The sequence below is a fragment of the Chrysemys picta genome, chromosome 2, assembly GCF_011386835.1.
Source record: "Chrysemys picta bellii isolate R12L10 chromosome 2, ASM1138683v2, whole genome shotgun sequence".
NCBI classification, from domain to species: Eukaryota; Metazoa; Chordata; order Testudines; family Emydidae; genus Chrysemys; species Chrysemys picta.
Window position 1 is genome coordinate 189,840,609 of NC_088792.1, and position 16,016 is coordinate 189,856,624.

At 40.3% G+C, this 16,016-nt stretch overlaps 1 long non-coding RNA gene across 6 annotated transcripts in view; it reads right to left on the bottom strand.

The window, feature by feature from the left end:
• LOC135981662 (uncharacterized) overlaps positions 1 to 16,016 on the bottom strand; it is a 222,574-nt gene that overhangs the window by 22,791 nt on the left and 183,767 nt on the right. Inside the window, exon 6 of one of the 6 annotated variants that reach the window (XR_010598802.1) lies at positions 8,929 to 10,430. The exons of the other annotated variants lie outside the window; for them this stretch is intronic. This is a non-coding gene — a long non-coding RNA (uncharacterized LOC135981662). Of the gene's footprint in view, positions 1 to 8,928; positions 10,431 to 16,016 lie in introns of those variants that run through there. 6 annotated transcript variants of the gene reach the window in all.

Consider the following 16,016-nt stretch of genomic DNA (forward strand, 5'->3'; position numbering starts at 1 on the left):
GATTCTATATATAAAACCCCAAAAGGACTAACAGACCACAAAGAGCATTTACATAAGTGTCACTTAGTAACCATATGTGGTGTCTGAGGCACATTAAGGTTTAATATTGGCTTCATCTGGGTTGAGATGGGATTGATAAATATTCACACTCAAAAATTATACATCATGTATGAAAATGAACATAGGACAAAGTATTATATGAACCCAGAGGCCCAAATTAATGGTGTGCATAGTAGTTAGTAGTCCCAGAAGAGAAATCTGCAAACATAAGACAGAAGTGAGGAAGCATTGGACTGTAAGTAAGCTCTGTCTTCATAATTACCTGGGCAAGTGCCACATTACCAAGAATACTCAGACTCGTTATCTTTCAATATCTAATGTAAGCATACAAAAAATAATTAATGTTCGTTAGGAAATATTTATGGCACTAGTAGGATGTACACCACAACTATTACAGTTATTTAGGCAACAGCCCTGAAATGAAGAAAAGAAAATTTGAGAACAACTCTTTATATCCTTCTGGCCATTGGAGCTTGGCAAATATTGAAAAGAAAAATCCATAGCTGTTCCTTCAGATATGTAAACAAATGCTCTTACTATGTATTTGTTTGCTGCCATGAATATTCTAGGAAAGGAAATTACAAACAGGTATGTTTTATGAAACAGCAAATTTTCAACCAGATTCTAAGAGTTATATTCTGCCAGCCAGGGAACAGAAACATACCATATGGCCAATATATCTAGTCAAAACAGGTCCATTTTGGGGATACAACAAACTTCTCACTAAGTTATAACAAAACCACCAGATTTCAATGCTGGTCCTCTTCAACAAAGCTTCTTTTCACCCACATCCTGCAAGCCAACTAGGAACCTCCTTTCCAACAGACTTGAGGGTCTAAGAGGAGACTGGAAGCCTTTCAAAGTATCTGAACAACAACAAGTCGCTGGCTTGCTGCTCACATATGCTGCTGTCCTTGGTGGGAAAAGGAGGATGGGGGCCATGTGGATGAGAGTACGTTCCTGTAGGGTTGGAATTAGGAGAAGGTCAGCCTGAGGTGACTGAGTCAACCAAATCTTCCAAGAGATTCCATGAATCTGGGTGAGAGGTTTTAACATTCAAACTGAAACCATCAGAGTTACACCAGGTTTCAAGACAATAGTTTTGCACAGCTCTAGTTACATCAGCAGCATTTCCATTATAAACCTTGGTTTTCAGAAGCTTCTAACAGCAACAAAATTCTCTTTGAGATGAAACTGGGGACAAAACGTCTCCAAAGTCAGAGATATTTTCTTTTAGCCACACTGAAATAAAAAAATAAATGCCCCCACCCCTTTTTTTTCCTTTTTAAAACTATCTAAACAGATATTAAAAAAATCCAGTGTTTTTTTGTGAGGCTCCAGCATTCTGGCAGACAGAAAATGTATATCCCTCTCCTTCAGAGGTGCAACATTGTGGAAGTTGATTTCTACGCTAATTTATGTCATTTTCATTGTTGTATTCTTAAATTACTAGGTTAAGTTTTAGTTTAACTCAACAGATTATAGAAGTTACAAAACTAGCATGGGGGACAAATTCTGTGCTGGTGCATACACTGGATTAAAACATGAGCTATACCATTAATCTGTGCCTTTACTCAGACTAGCATTGAGAAAGGAGACAGGTTTCAGAGTGGTAGCCATGTTAGTCTGTATCAGCAAAAAGAACGAGGAGTACTTGTGGCACCTTAGAGACTAACAAATTTATTTAGGCATAAGCTTTTGTGGACTAAAACCCACTTCATCAGATGCATGCAGTGGAAAATACAGTAAGAATATATATATATACACACACAGAGAACATGAAAAAATGGGTGTTGCCATACCAACTATAACGAGACTAATCAATTAAGGTGGGCTATTATCAGCAGGAGAAAAAAAACTTTTGTAGTGATAATCAGGATAGTCCGTTTCCAACAGTTGACAAGAAGAAGTTGTGAGTAACAGTAGGGGAAAAATTAGCATGGGGAAATAGTTTTTACTTTGTGTAATGACCCATTCACTCCCAGTCTTTATTCAAGCCTAATTTAATGGTGTCCAGTTTGCAAATTAATTCCAATTCTGTAATTTCTCATTGGAGTCTGTTTTTGAAGTGTTTTTGTTGGAGAATTGTGACTTTTAGGTTTGTAATTGAGTGACCAGGGAGGTTGAAGTGTTCTCTGACTGGTTTTTGAATGTTATAATTCTTGACATCTGATTTGTGTCCATTTATTCTTTTGCATAGAGACTGTCCGGTTTGGCCAATGTACATGGCAGAGGGACATTGCTTGTACATGATGGCATATATGACATTAGTAGATGTGCAGGTGAACGAGCCTCTGATGGTGTGGCTGATGTGATTAGGTCCTATGATGGTGTCCCTTGAATAGATATGTGGACAGAGTTGGCAATGGGCTTCATTGCAAGGATAGATTCCCGGGTTAGTGTTTTTGTTGTGTGGCGTGTGGTTGCTGGTGAGTATTTGCTTCAGGTTGGGTGGCTGTCTGTAAGCAAGGACTGGCCTGTCTCCCAAGATCTGTGAGAGTGAGGGATCATCCTTCAGGATAGGTTGTAGATCCTTGACGATGAGCTGGAGAGGCTTTAGTTGGGGGCTGAAGATGACTGCTAGTGGCGTTCTGTTACTTTCTTTGTTGGGCCTGTCCTGGAGTAGATGACTTCTGGATATTTTTCTGTCTCTGTCAATCTGTTTCTTCACTTCAGCAGGTGGGTATTGTAGTTTTAAGAATGCTTGATAGAGATCTTGTAGGTGTTGTCTCTGTCTGAGGGATTGGAGCATATGCAGTTGTATCTTAGAGCTTGGCTGTAGACAATGGATTGTGTGATGTGGTCTGAATGAAAGCTGGAGGCATGTAGGTAAGTATAGCGGTCAGTAGGTTTCCAGTACAGGGTGGTGTTTATGTGACCATCGCTTATTAGCACTGTAGTGTCCAGGAAGTGGATCTCTCGTGTGGACTGGTCCAGGCTGAAGCTGATGGTGGGATGGAAATTGTTAAAATCATGGTGGAATTCCTCAAGGGCTTCTTTTACATGGGTCCAGATGACGAAGATGTCATCAATGTAGTGCAAGTAGAGTAGGGGCATTAGGGGACGAGAGCTGAGGAAGCGTTGCTCTAAATCAGCCATAAAAATGTTGGCATACTGTGGGGTCATGCGGGTAACCATAGCAGTGCCGCTGATTTGAAGGTATACATTGTCCTCAGATGTGAAATAGTTGTGGGTGAGGACAAAGTCACCATGTTCAGCCACCAGGTTTGCCATGACATTATCGGGGATACTGTTCTTGATGGCTTGTAGTCCATCTTTGTGTGGAATATTGGTGTAGAGGGCTTCTACATCCATAGTGGCCAGGATGGTGTTTTCTGATCACCAATGGATTGTAGTTTCCTCAGGAAGTCAGTGGTGTCTCCAAGATAGCTAGGAGTGGTGGTAGCGTAGGGCCCGAGGAGAGCTCATAGCCAGACAATCCTGCTGTCAGGGTGCCAATGCCTGAGATGATGGGGCATCCAGGATTTCCAGGTTTATGGATCTTGGGTCGCAGATAGAATACCCCTGGTCCAGGTTCTAGGGGTGGGTCTGTGCAGATTTGTTCCAGTGCTTTTTCAGGGAGTTTCTTGAGCAAATGGTGTAGTTTCTTTTGGTAACCCTCAGTGGGATCAGAGGGTAATGGCCTGTAGAATGCCTAGCAGCCTCTCGTTCATATTCCTACCTATTCATGATGATGACAGCACCTCCTTTGTCAGACTTTTTGATTATGATGCCAAAGTTGTTCCTGAGGCTGTGGATGGCATTGTGTTCTGCACAGCTGAAGTTATGCTGCTTTTCCACAATTTCAGCCTGTGCACATTGGTGGAAGCACTCTATGAAGTCCAGTCTGTTGTTTCGACCTTCAGGAGGAGTCCATGCAGAATCCTTCATTTTGTAGTGTTGGTAGGAAGGTTTCTGCGGGTTAGTGTGCTGTTCAGAGGTGTGTTGGAAATATTCCTTCAGTCAGAGACGTCGAAAGTAGGATTCCAGCTCACTGCAGAACTGTATCATGTTCGTGGGAGTGGAGGGGCAGAAGGAGAGACCCTGAGATAGGACAGACTTTTCTGCCGGGCTAAGAGTATAGCTGGATAGATTAACAATATTGTTGGGTGAGTTAAGGGAACCACTGTTGTGGCCCCTTATGGCATGTAGTAGTTTAGATAGTTTAGTGTCCTTTTTCCTTTGTAGAGAAGCAAAGTGTGTGTTGTAAATGGCTTGTCTAGTTTTTGAAAAGTCCAGCCATGAGGAAGTTTGTGTGGAAGGTTGGCTTTTTATAAGAGTATCCAGTTTTGAGAGCTCATTCTTAATCTTTCCCTGTTTGCTGTATAGGATGTTGATCAGGTGGCTCCGCAGTTTCTTTGAGAGTGTGTGGCACAATCTCTCAGCATAGTCTGTGTGGTATGTAGATTGTAATGGATTTTTTTACCTTCAGTCCTTTTGGTATGATGTCCATCTGTTTGCACTTGGAAAGGAAGATGATGCCTGTCTTTATCTGTACGAGTTTTTTCACGAAGTTGATGGATTTCCACTTCATATGGCTAAATTCAGTGCCTTGCTTAGGAATCTGTTCAGCAAATTTACTTGTACTGCTACAGTGGGTTAACTACTTCCCTACCTTAATTCCAGTACTTCATCAACAGATATTTGATTACACATCTCTTTCTAAGACACAAGAAATAGTCTTTCCATATTACTCCTAGACTAATTCACTCACTTTGTTCTTGTAATATTTGAGACTAATTTTTACATATTACATAATAATCAAATATTATAGTTATATCATGGGAGTCCTAACTCTCCATCCCTGACGCTAACTATTAGATCATTCAACTGAGAGCATAATTTGGTCCTGTTTTATTAGTTCTGCCACAGTCATGTTTGTAGTGAATATATACAGGCTGTTATTATATAGACTACCATGGTTAAGTTTGTACCCTGCCATTACCAAGCATTCCTAAACCATATAAAGGTGAAATGTCCATTTGAGTGGATATTGGGAGTAGGATAGATTAATTGAAAAAGTGAATGGGTTTCAAAGTGGGAAAAGAACCTCCAGCCCCCATTGAGCATAAAGGCTGTAAAAATAATATGCAAGTATTACATGAATTAGGTTCTAATTTTAACAGGCCTAGCAACACGTAAAAGAACCAACAGATGCTTAACTTATGTAATGACAACCTGTGTCTTGTTACAGTTTGGCTGTGTCATAGTTCTGTTTCAAACCTTAACCTTTTAAAATTTATTGACTGAAGTTTAGCTAATCTGCTTTCTTTACTAAAGCATGCAGACCATGTCCAAGTATTACTAATTCAGCATCAAAATAAATTATACTTTTAAACCAAACAATTAACCCTCAACTTTAAAATGCTACTGTATTTCAACACACATAGCAAGGAGAAATATAGAGGCTGCCCCTCATGTTTAAAATCCATGAAAATTTCCCTAGATCAAGTCATATTAAATCAGACTGCCATTGACTCAAATCCCCATTCAACAACTTGCTGTAAAAATAGGCTTTTCCATAGCTGCCGTATACCTGGGGATACTCCCACATATGTACTAAAGCACTCCTGTTGATACAAAGTATTCAATGTGTTAGAAGTGTAGGAAAAACAAACTGGAAACCAATATGACTTTATTGGAATTTGGTACAGGTATAGTTTTTGATCACTGGTCAATACTAGGAGTCAGGAATACTGTATAGTGACATTAGACCAATTTCGGCTGGGAGTGGGTATTACAAGCTTATGAAAAAAATGGAATATCAGCATGGGATGAGCAAGCCAAAATGGCACAGTCTCCTTGGATTCTCCACAACAGAATCCTGGATCTTCTCTACACTGTGAGAATCCACCAGACTTACACAGTATAGGAGGGAGAGGGAAGTCACACCACTGAGGAAAAATCAAGATTTTGCTCATTTAGAAATTTGCCATTTACAAAGAGAAAACCTCCTATTCTTCTGTGAAATGGCAAATGAAATACTCAATGTGAGAAGAAAGCATTTTTACACAGACCTGCAAAAACATGGGGTGGGATCATAGCCCTCTCCCCCAGATCTGCATGTGGCTCAGTCTTCTCACAGCCAGGTTGAAAGGGATCTTTTAGCTCCTTCTGTTTACTCAGAATCCCTTTCAAACCTTGCTGAAAACTCTTTACAGGTCTGGGCCCATGCCAGAAAAAGAAGGGAGAATGGGGGAGGCCAAGGAAACACACATAGTGCCTTCCTGAAGTCCTGTGGAGATTAGGCAGAAGAGGTAAGACAGCTTTGGGCTATCTTATCTGTTCTGCAGAACTTCTTTTCATGGGTCCTGGTGAAATGTGGCTCCAATGGAGCCAAACTACCAAGGAGCTGGTGGAGGAGAGCTGATTCAGAGGGCAGATTGCCTCTGGAAAGATGAGTATTCATTGTAGGATCCACCAGATTCATTGGTGGGCACCATGGCCTGTTCCACAAGGACAAATTCTCACTTCCTCCTATGTGCATACTTGTGCATGAGGATGGATAGAATTTTAAAGGCAGAAAAAACAGGCTGTAACTCTATTAACAATGACTTAGCAAAACATTTCAATTAAATGTACAGACGCTCCCCGACTTATGCAATCGTTCCATTTCGGAAAGCCTTGCGTAACCCAAATTTTACTTAAGTCGGAAACATATATTGTGCAAGCATAAAAAACAAACAACATTTTCTGCTCTAAATTAATCTTCTTTCGCATATGAATTGGTCCTGCACTCTTGCTATCACTTGGTTGCTTTCCAGGCATGATTTGAATGAAATAATAGGGTGAAATAACAGAAATACAGTATCACTGAAATAACACGAGACTGAGAGGCTGTGAGAGCGCAAAGCCTTCCCTTGTAGGAGACGCTACTGACGTATTCCTCCGCACACCGCACTACAGTACAGTACTTTGCGTTTCCGTATGCTACGAAATATTTTCTGCAACTCGAAAATTTTGTTTATGCCTTATGGAACTTTTTGCGTAAGGTCGAATTTGCATAAGTCGGGTCTTGCATAAACAGGGGAGCGTCTATACAAGCAGATAGTCCTTACAGCAGGTACAGACAGGTGGGCCATTAGCTTCATGAATACACTCAAATAACCTGGCTTAAGTGCGCTCCAAGACCCATACTTCACTGCCAAATCATTATTCCCTGCAGGTCCCAAGAATTTGTACATCTGATGCCTAAGTCTATGCCAATAGAAACTCTCTTTGAACAAAGGCAATGGGCCTGCCAACTGGTTATCCTTCCATCTGTGGCCAATGGCAGGAGTTGTCCTCTCTAACACACTCTACCAACCATGCACCTAGATTTTGATGATGCCAGGTTAGGACCCAGATGTACAAAAAGCACACTATGTTAACCTATGCTGTAAGAGGTAAGGACTACCTGCAGCAGAAGGACCTCTGTATTTATTTTTACCATTTACTTATTTCTGGCTTTGCATATAGGTAATGACAGAGATTGTTAGCTAGTATAAATGAATAGTTGCATCATATGGTATAGGAATTAAAAATGATTGTACCTTGAAATATTATGAGAAAGGAAAATAAACATCAGGCACTGCCTTATTATTATAAGAAGTCTCTGCTTTATTATTATACTAATTAAAGAATGATCAGAGGGCTGCTCCTCAAAGATAGTTCAGTGGTTAAGATGCAAGCCTGAGACCCAGGTTTAGCTCCCTGATTCACCACAGACTTTCTGTGTGACTTTGGGTACGTCATGTAGTCTCTCTGCCTCAGTTCCCCATTTGTAAAATGGGAATAATAGCACTTCCTGCTCTCATAGGCACATTGCGAGGATAAATACATGAAAAGATTGTGAGGTGCTCAGGTACAACATTAACGGAGGGTAGATAAGTATCTAAGATAGGAATGCCATATTTGCAAATCTATCTGATAACTACAAAATAAGATTTAATCACTGCTAAGCAACCTCTGATCTTCTCCCTTGTTCTTAACACAGTGTGAGTCACTTGAAGCCAATAGTGCATATCAGCCTAAATGTGCTTCGAAATCCTGTAGTCTCCTATCTTGTGGCTGTGGTACTACCTATCTAACCAGCAATAAACACTATCAGAGGATACTGAAGAGTTAAACACAGACTGGAGAAAAATTTCATGAATACAGTCATTGAACTCATTTTGATATGATTCATGGGGTCATATTACTTGTTATTTGCAGTACTTTGACAACCATGGGGGTACTTGCAAAAATGTTAATGAATCCCAAAAGTTTCACAAATTTTCACATTTCAAATTAAAAATTCAGTATGAAAGTTCATTACTCGTTATTCCCAGGCTGAACAAGTTTCAGTAATCCAATCAGGAAGAAGAAATAAGACCACGTGACATAAGTAATCTATCATTCACACAAGGAACAGTAAATAATCAAAATGAATAGCTCACAAACCACAAACAGGCTGAAAAAGATTCCTTGAGATGATTTACGCCAAATCTTTAAAATAAAAACAACTATAACAATAGAAAATAGAATTGACTTGCAGTCAATTCACTACCCAGAAAAAGAGCTAATCATTGTAATAATTATTCACAGGGTGAAATTTACTCCTGTGAAGAGACAAGGGACTAGATTTTCAAAGGTGTTTAGGAACCTTAAGAAGTAGACAAGCTCCTAGTGGAATTTTCAAAAGCACCTAAATAAGTTGGGTGCCTAAGTGTTTTTGAAAAATTCTGCTAGGCAGTTATTTGTATCTCAAGACACCTAAATACCTATGAAAATCTGACTTAAATCATATATAAGCTTTCTGCTGTCCCTCTATAGAGAGATGAATTTTTCTCATAATTAATAGGTCAGCCTGTTCTACAGATTATGTAGAATATTGTAACAATGTATAAATGTTGATTTAAAACCAGATGAGGTGGGGCAGACTCCCACCCCAAGCAGGAAGGAGTTAAAAAGCTCCTCCATGCACCATCAGACTCAACCTGCCATGTGTACCTGCATGGCTTGTCAATCCATTGGAATCCTGTCAGTCTCCTACTACCAATCAGAGAGACAAGGTGGGAGAGGTAGTATCTTTTACTGGCCCAACTTCTGTTGGTGTGAGGAACAAGATTTCAACCTTACACAGAGGTCTTCTTCAGGTCTGTTTCCAGGTCTGTGTAATTTCTCTCACCAACAAAAATTGGTGCAATAAAAGATATTACCTCATCCACCTTGTTTCTCTAATATACTAGGACCAACACAGCTACAACACTGCATCAGTCCTACTGCCAATGTCATTCAGCCTAACGAGCAGCATCCCCACTGGCCAGATGGTGGTCTCATCCAAGCAACCCTGGGTTTGCTAGTTAGGAATTTTCACCCCCACTCCCATGTATTAGCCCACAGTGTGAATTAAAGGGCTCAGCTGCTTTTAAGAAGTAACCAGATATTGGATATATTTAAAGACAACACCTCTTGCATATGCACAATTTTGTAACAATTTGTAAAAGAAAAAAGTATACATATAACCAAGAGCAAGTCCGAACGAACTTATTATGTTAGCAGTCTGGATAGCACAGTAGGTAGCTCAGAGACAAATATGTGATCCCTGAAGTAGGTGTAATGAAAAGGATATTAAAAGGTGAACTGGAGAGAGCTTAAAATGTGGTCATGTATGATCTAAGAACAGAAAAAAGAATGTATGTATAAATTAAAAAAAAAAAAAAACAACAGTCCCTAGAGTAGAGCCTCACTGACATCTTGACCCTTCTCCCATTCTAGGCAATGGAAAAAAATTCACTAACATTAACAGTGCAGAATCAAGCCAATCTGTACAAAAGCTGTCCTCTCAACTGTCCGCAAAGTCTGAGTTGTCATACTGCTAAAATGACTAAAGGTTTATATTGTAAAAAATTATCACAAATAATTAAAGCTGAACTACAACAGTCAGAAGAACAAAGTGTATTTGGTGAAGTATTATCTTTGGGTTTTTTAAATCACGTTAATTCACTTACTAATTCACAACATCCAGTAAGATTTTGGTGAATGCTATAAAACAGAATAGCTGAATGACTGAAATATTTCCTGCTTCACATAGATTTCCAGATTTAACCAGGACCAGGATATGTGGGGGAAAGGAGAAAACCAAGAGTTTGGGACCTTCATTGTTTTCTGATGTATAAAGATGACCTGAATTTTTTTATTTAATTTTCTGCTTGTTCATCTTTCCCCCACCCCCCGTATTCTACCATAAACCAACAGTACCAGAAATGTCGAGTCTAGTATTCCCTGATGTTGTTGGTGGATTTGTTGAGGGTCTTAGCTATATTTTGAGAGCCCTTAACTGAAGAGGGGGAGATGCTGAATCTTTAACAAACTTCTCTCTTCTCCTAATGCTTTGAGTTAAACAGGAGCTAGGATAAGACAAAAAGACAAATAGTTTTATACAGTCTCATTATAAATCACTTCCTTGCTGAATTAGTCTGGCTTAATTGTATGACACCACTAATAACATAATCCTACCAGTTCTCCATAGAGTATTTCAGGAAAAATACGATAAACAAAACCTGAATTTCTAATGTATGCACATCGGAAAAAAAAACACAACTGCACTCTTAGGTCTTCTCTATAAGCCAAAAAAAGGCACAAAATTTCCTATTCTCTTTTGCAAATCACCTTGACGATATGGGTTCCATGTTTTCCTCTGCAACAATTGACAACCTCACAAAGGCCTAAAACATAGCAAGGAGTTCAGCAACATCTTCTGTTTTAAGTGTTAGTGAGATCACCAGCAACTGCAGAAGCAGCTCTGTACCTTGAACTCGCATCTGGGCAGAAGAAAAACTTTTCAGTTCATCTGCATCAGAAGAACAATGCATGATCTAGCATTTAAATTTACTGGACTTTACTGGTGTGTTACAACCTTAATATTAAAATAATGGACTTCCTTCTTTTCCTTTATCTTGCTTTGCTTTGGGATTAGTTTTTCCTTTTAGAAAAAAAGAGGAAAAAGCTTAGTTTAAACATGTGAATACATGTTTACAGCTTGTATAAACAAAACATTTTTTAAACAAAGCAAAGCCGTTATAGGAACATTGTAAAATAAGGTAGAGTAGGTATTTATACAATAGACCTTATGAGCTTCAGTACAGAGATAATGCCCATATTTTTGGCACTTTGTCTCAACTTTTGTTATATAAATAGTTTGTTTTTTGTTTAGAGTGTGTTTATTAAGCTATTATTATTTACTCAAAGTCAGATAGGCAACAACAGACTTTATACAATTAAATAGGACATTAACAGAGAAAATCAGAAGAACACTTTTTTATAATATTACAATGACTAGCTTCTAAACTAGTGTTAGAAACACACAGTTTATTTCATACCTGTTGCTGGAAGAGCCCTGAATGATACCAACATGTATAACCTACTATCTGTTGTATAGATGCTATGATCTAATAGTAGTAGTTGTTTTTTTAATTTCCCATCTCTAACATCTAAGACTCTTTAAAGCTACAGTAACAATATTATTAAAATAAGGCCTCAGTCTTGCAAAGATTCAGTCACATGCTTAATTTACTCACTGTGAGCAGTCCACAGAAGTCATTGAAGTCAATGGGACTACCCACAATAAAGTGAAGCATGAACTTAAGGCCAGGTCATACTAAAAAGTCAGGTCAGCCTAGGTAAGTCAGTCAAGGATGTGAAAAATGCACACCAACGTAGGTATGCTGACAGCACTAGATCAACAGAAGAATTCTTCCATCAACCTAGCTGCCACCTCTCGGGAGGTGGATTAACTACAGCAGACGTGGGCAAAGTACGGCCCACGGGCCACGTCCGGCCTGTCGGACTGTCCTGCCCGGCCCCTGAGCTCCCAGCCGGGAAGCCTAGTCCCCAGTCCCTCCCTCACTGTCCCCCTTCTCCCGCAGCCATGCCACGCTGCCGTGCAGGCCGTACTCTGGCCCGCCGCTCCCGCTGGGCAGCGTGAGGAGCGCAGCTGGTTCTGGCGGGGTGTCACAGCTGCGAGATCCTGCTGCTGGTAAGGGGGCGGGGAGCAGGGGGGTTGGGTAAGGGAGCAGGAGGTACTGGGGGACAGTCAGGGAGGAGGAGGCGGTTGGTTGGGGTGGAGGTTCTGGGGGGGCGGTCTGGGGATGGGGAACAGGGAGGGTTGGGAGTGGGAGTCCCGGGCACCTGTCAGAGAGCAGTGGGGTGGATATGGGTCGGAAGGACAGTCAGGGGACAGGGAGCAGGGGGGATTGGATAAGGGGGTGGGATCCCGGGGGGGCAGTTAGGGGCGGGGGCGTCCTGGGAGGGGGTGGTCGCGGACTAGGAGCAGAGGGCGGTTGGATAGGGGGTGGAAGACCCGGGGGGGGGGCTGTCAAGGAGCGGGGTGTGGATAGGGGTCGGGGCAGTCAGGGGACAGGGAGCAGGGGGGTCCTGGGAGGGGGCAGTCAGGGGACAAGGAGCAGGGGGGATTGGATGGGTTGGGAATTCTGAGGGGGGCAGTCAGGGGGCAGGAAGTGGGGGGGGCGGATAGGGGTCGGGGGCCAGGCTGTTTGGGGAGGCACAGCCTTCCTTACCCGGCCCTCCATACAGTTGTGCAACCCCGATGTGGCCCTTGAGCCAAAAAGTTTGCCCACCCCTGAACTACAGTGATGGGAGAACCCCTCCTGTTGCTATACTGAGCATCTACACTGAAGCACTACATCAATGGAGCTGAAGTGCTATAGCTGTGCCACTGCAGTGTTTCTAGTGAAGACGTAGCCTGAGTATTTGTAAGATCTGGGCCTAAATACATTGTTTACCAAATAAGATACTAAAAATATTTTTCTGTTTAATTGTGATCAAAAAGAAATTTACGTTTAATCTCATTGGTCTGTATGATCTTGGTCTTGTTTTCCCCCCCACTAAGTACAACTTTTTCTGTGGATAAAATAAATCATCCACAGATTGAATATTAAATATTAAAAGAATGCTTTCAAGAATTATTTTAGCAAGTATTTTCTTTTCGATGACCGTAAGAGAGAAAAGTCTAGTATGCCTGAGCTGTTGCTTAGATATGAAAACGATTAATTTTAAAATTCCATCGTTATTTTCTGTTTGCAGTGTTGTAGCTGTGTTCGTCCCAGGGTACCAAAGGTGGGCAAGGCAATATCTTTTATCAGACCAACTTCTGTTGGTGGAAGTGACAAGCTTTCAAGCTTCACAGAGCTCTTCTTCAGGTCTGGGAAGGTAACCAGAGTGTCTGAGCTAAAAACAAGTTGGGACCTCTCAGTCCTCCTCAAAAGAAACCTGCAGATTACTTTTCAAATATCAGCCTGGAAACATAAATTCATAACTCTGCTAGACACTAAAAACTATGGACTTAACAAAGACACTGCCCATTAAAACAGCCCATTTACAGCCCATTAAAATAACTTGGAATACACCCTGCTGCCTACTTACCCTCCATTCTCCTATATCTGCATAGTGTTTTCTGCCCACTTTGTTTTCAGTGGTCTCCAAAACATATGTAAACCCCTTATGTTTAATCTGTCCCACCTTATATTTATCTTGGACAACTTCGTTTTCTTCCTCAAGACCTGAAGAAGAGCACTATGAAGCCTGAAAGTTTGTCTCTACACCAACAGAAGTTGGTAAGATAGAAGATATTCTCCTCATCCACCTTGTCTCTCTTGTAGTTATTTTATGACCAGCGGGACTTATACTATAAATGAAAAGTCTTAAAGTGCACATTTATGGGGCTGCCTAAATAAAAGTCAATTGGTCTGATCCTCAGTTTTGATTCATGCAATGGGATGGGAGTTCTGCCTGAGTTAGAACTTCAGGATTGAACTTTTTATTATACATAAATGTTACAGGAACTCGCTCCAAAATGAGACAGAGAAAAGTGGATGTTTTCTGAAACCATATGGTGCAACATAACACAAGCACACATAAATATATGGTTACTTAACGGGGAAAATAATTATTTAATTAAAACATTTTATGCTCCAGTTATCCAGTTATTTTGCTTAGTTAGTACAGAGGAATTTGACCCTAAAATAAAGTAAGAGATACTTTTGATCTTCAATTCATGGCCAAAATACTTAGAGCCAAATTCCTTGCCGGTGTTAACTGGTGCAGCATCACTAAAGTCAGAGACTGTGCCAATTAACACGAACACAGAATTTGACCCTTCCTTTTAACGTACACATTATGACACAGGCCCATCCACGCACTCAGAGAATTCGATCCTGATAGGTGCTGAGTCAATAAAGCTAATGGGCATTGCAGCCACTCCACCCCTCTGTGGATCAGAAGCCAAGCACCTGATTCTGCCAGCCCTCTCATATCAATCAGAGTTTTGCGTGTTGAGTGGTCCCGCGATCAGATGATTCATATTTTCATGAAAAGAAATGTCTACATGTACTCCTTTTGCAAACCGCTTCCCCAAATAAATTGGATTGAACTCACTGATATATTTGTTTATATGTACAGTATTTAAAAGCTTTTACATCTGAACAGCTTTCTTTGAAATAAGAAAGGGGAGCCCATTAGAGCTCAAAATGTCTGTTTAGAAACCAGTCAAGTATTGAGATTCCTCTTTCTTTGAATCATAGTCTTTTTATATATTTTAAACAAAATCAGATGACTGCCATTACTTCCAGCCTAAAAAGAACTGGTGTGTTATACAGAATTCACTGGAGCGTGCCTTTCTTTCAAGCTCTGTAGATAATAGCCATGCTCCAGTTTTTCTATTAAAAAACATAGAAAAAAAACTCCTAATTTTTAAAGGATAAGAAGAACTGAAAGCTCTTGATAGTGAAGATCAGATTCCTTCCATTGATTTTAAAAGGCCATTTTTGGTCTCAGGAATGGGGAGGAGGTACGTGTGTGAAATGACCATCTCTCTTTAAAAATCCTGAAATGCATTACAAGAAATAAATCTGATAGGAGGAGAAAGAAAAAATGAATTCACATAATTCTATTTTTGACAAGTGAACTCTTTTTCCATTTTTAGTTAGGTTTACATGAGTCTTGTCAAGAGTCACCGTTAGTTCCTGACAACTTGGTTATTTCTGAACTTTTTAGTATTATTGGAAACACAATGAACACTATGGAGGCCAGACATAATTATATCACAACGATAGGGATGGAAAGAGCAATATTTAGGCTGCTAAATGCAAGAATAAAACTTGGCAGTACAAATACTGCACTTTGTGAAAGTATGCGTGTGTGTGTGTGTGTGTATTCATGTTGGAAGATGACCACATTTTCCACTTCTATAAAACAGTTTATAAAGCTCTGAATTCACAATCAGAAGAATTTTTGGCCATAATGATGGAAGCATATGCAGCATATTGATTTTTCCAATAAAACTAACCTTCCACACTGCTGTCTTTTTAAAGTTATTTAGCACCAACCTTGTACAATGCTCAGAGAAAACTGTTATTGGATTAAAGAAAATAAGAGATTTCTTATAAATTGAGACTCCCCATCACCACCACCAGCACAGTAATCTTAAACATTCATTTATGCATTCACTCAAGGCCTAATCTAGTATTCTTCAGATAAACTGCCAACTGAAGTCATAATTCTCCCTGCGCAGGATTGGGCCCTCACTTTAATGATCTTTGCTTTAAGAGCAAAATATAGATAAGATACTGAGTAACCTTTACCTTAATCAATCTCTTTAAAACAACTAAAACTTGCCAGCATTAGCCTTTTTAAATCTCCCACCATTCCACTAGCACAGGTGCAACTCCACCAGTGATAGCAATGGTGAGAGCACTAGTATAGACAAAACAGGGTATTTTTACCATCCTTTCATCCAACCCCATGTAAGCAGCTGGAGGACCAAAATGTAAAGATAGCAGCAGCTGGTGCCTAACATTGCTACACTCCAGTGGAGCTGCACCTGTGCAGTGGGGAGAAAATATTTAGGTAAAAGGCCCTAACAGCCCAGAAATGCTCTACCATTGCAGACTCCAAGAACAATGTATACATAGCGACAT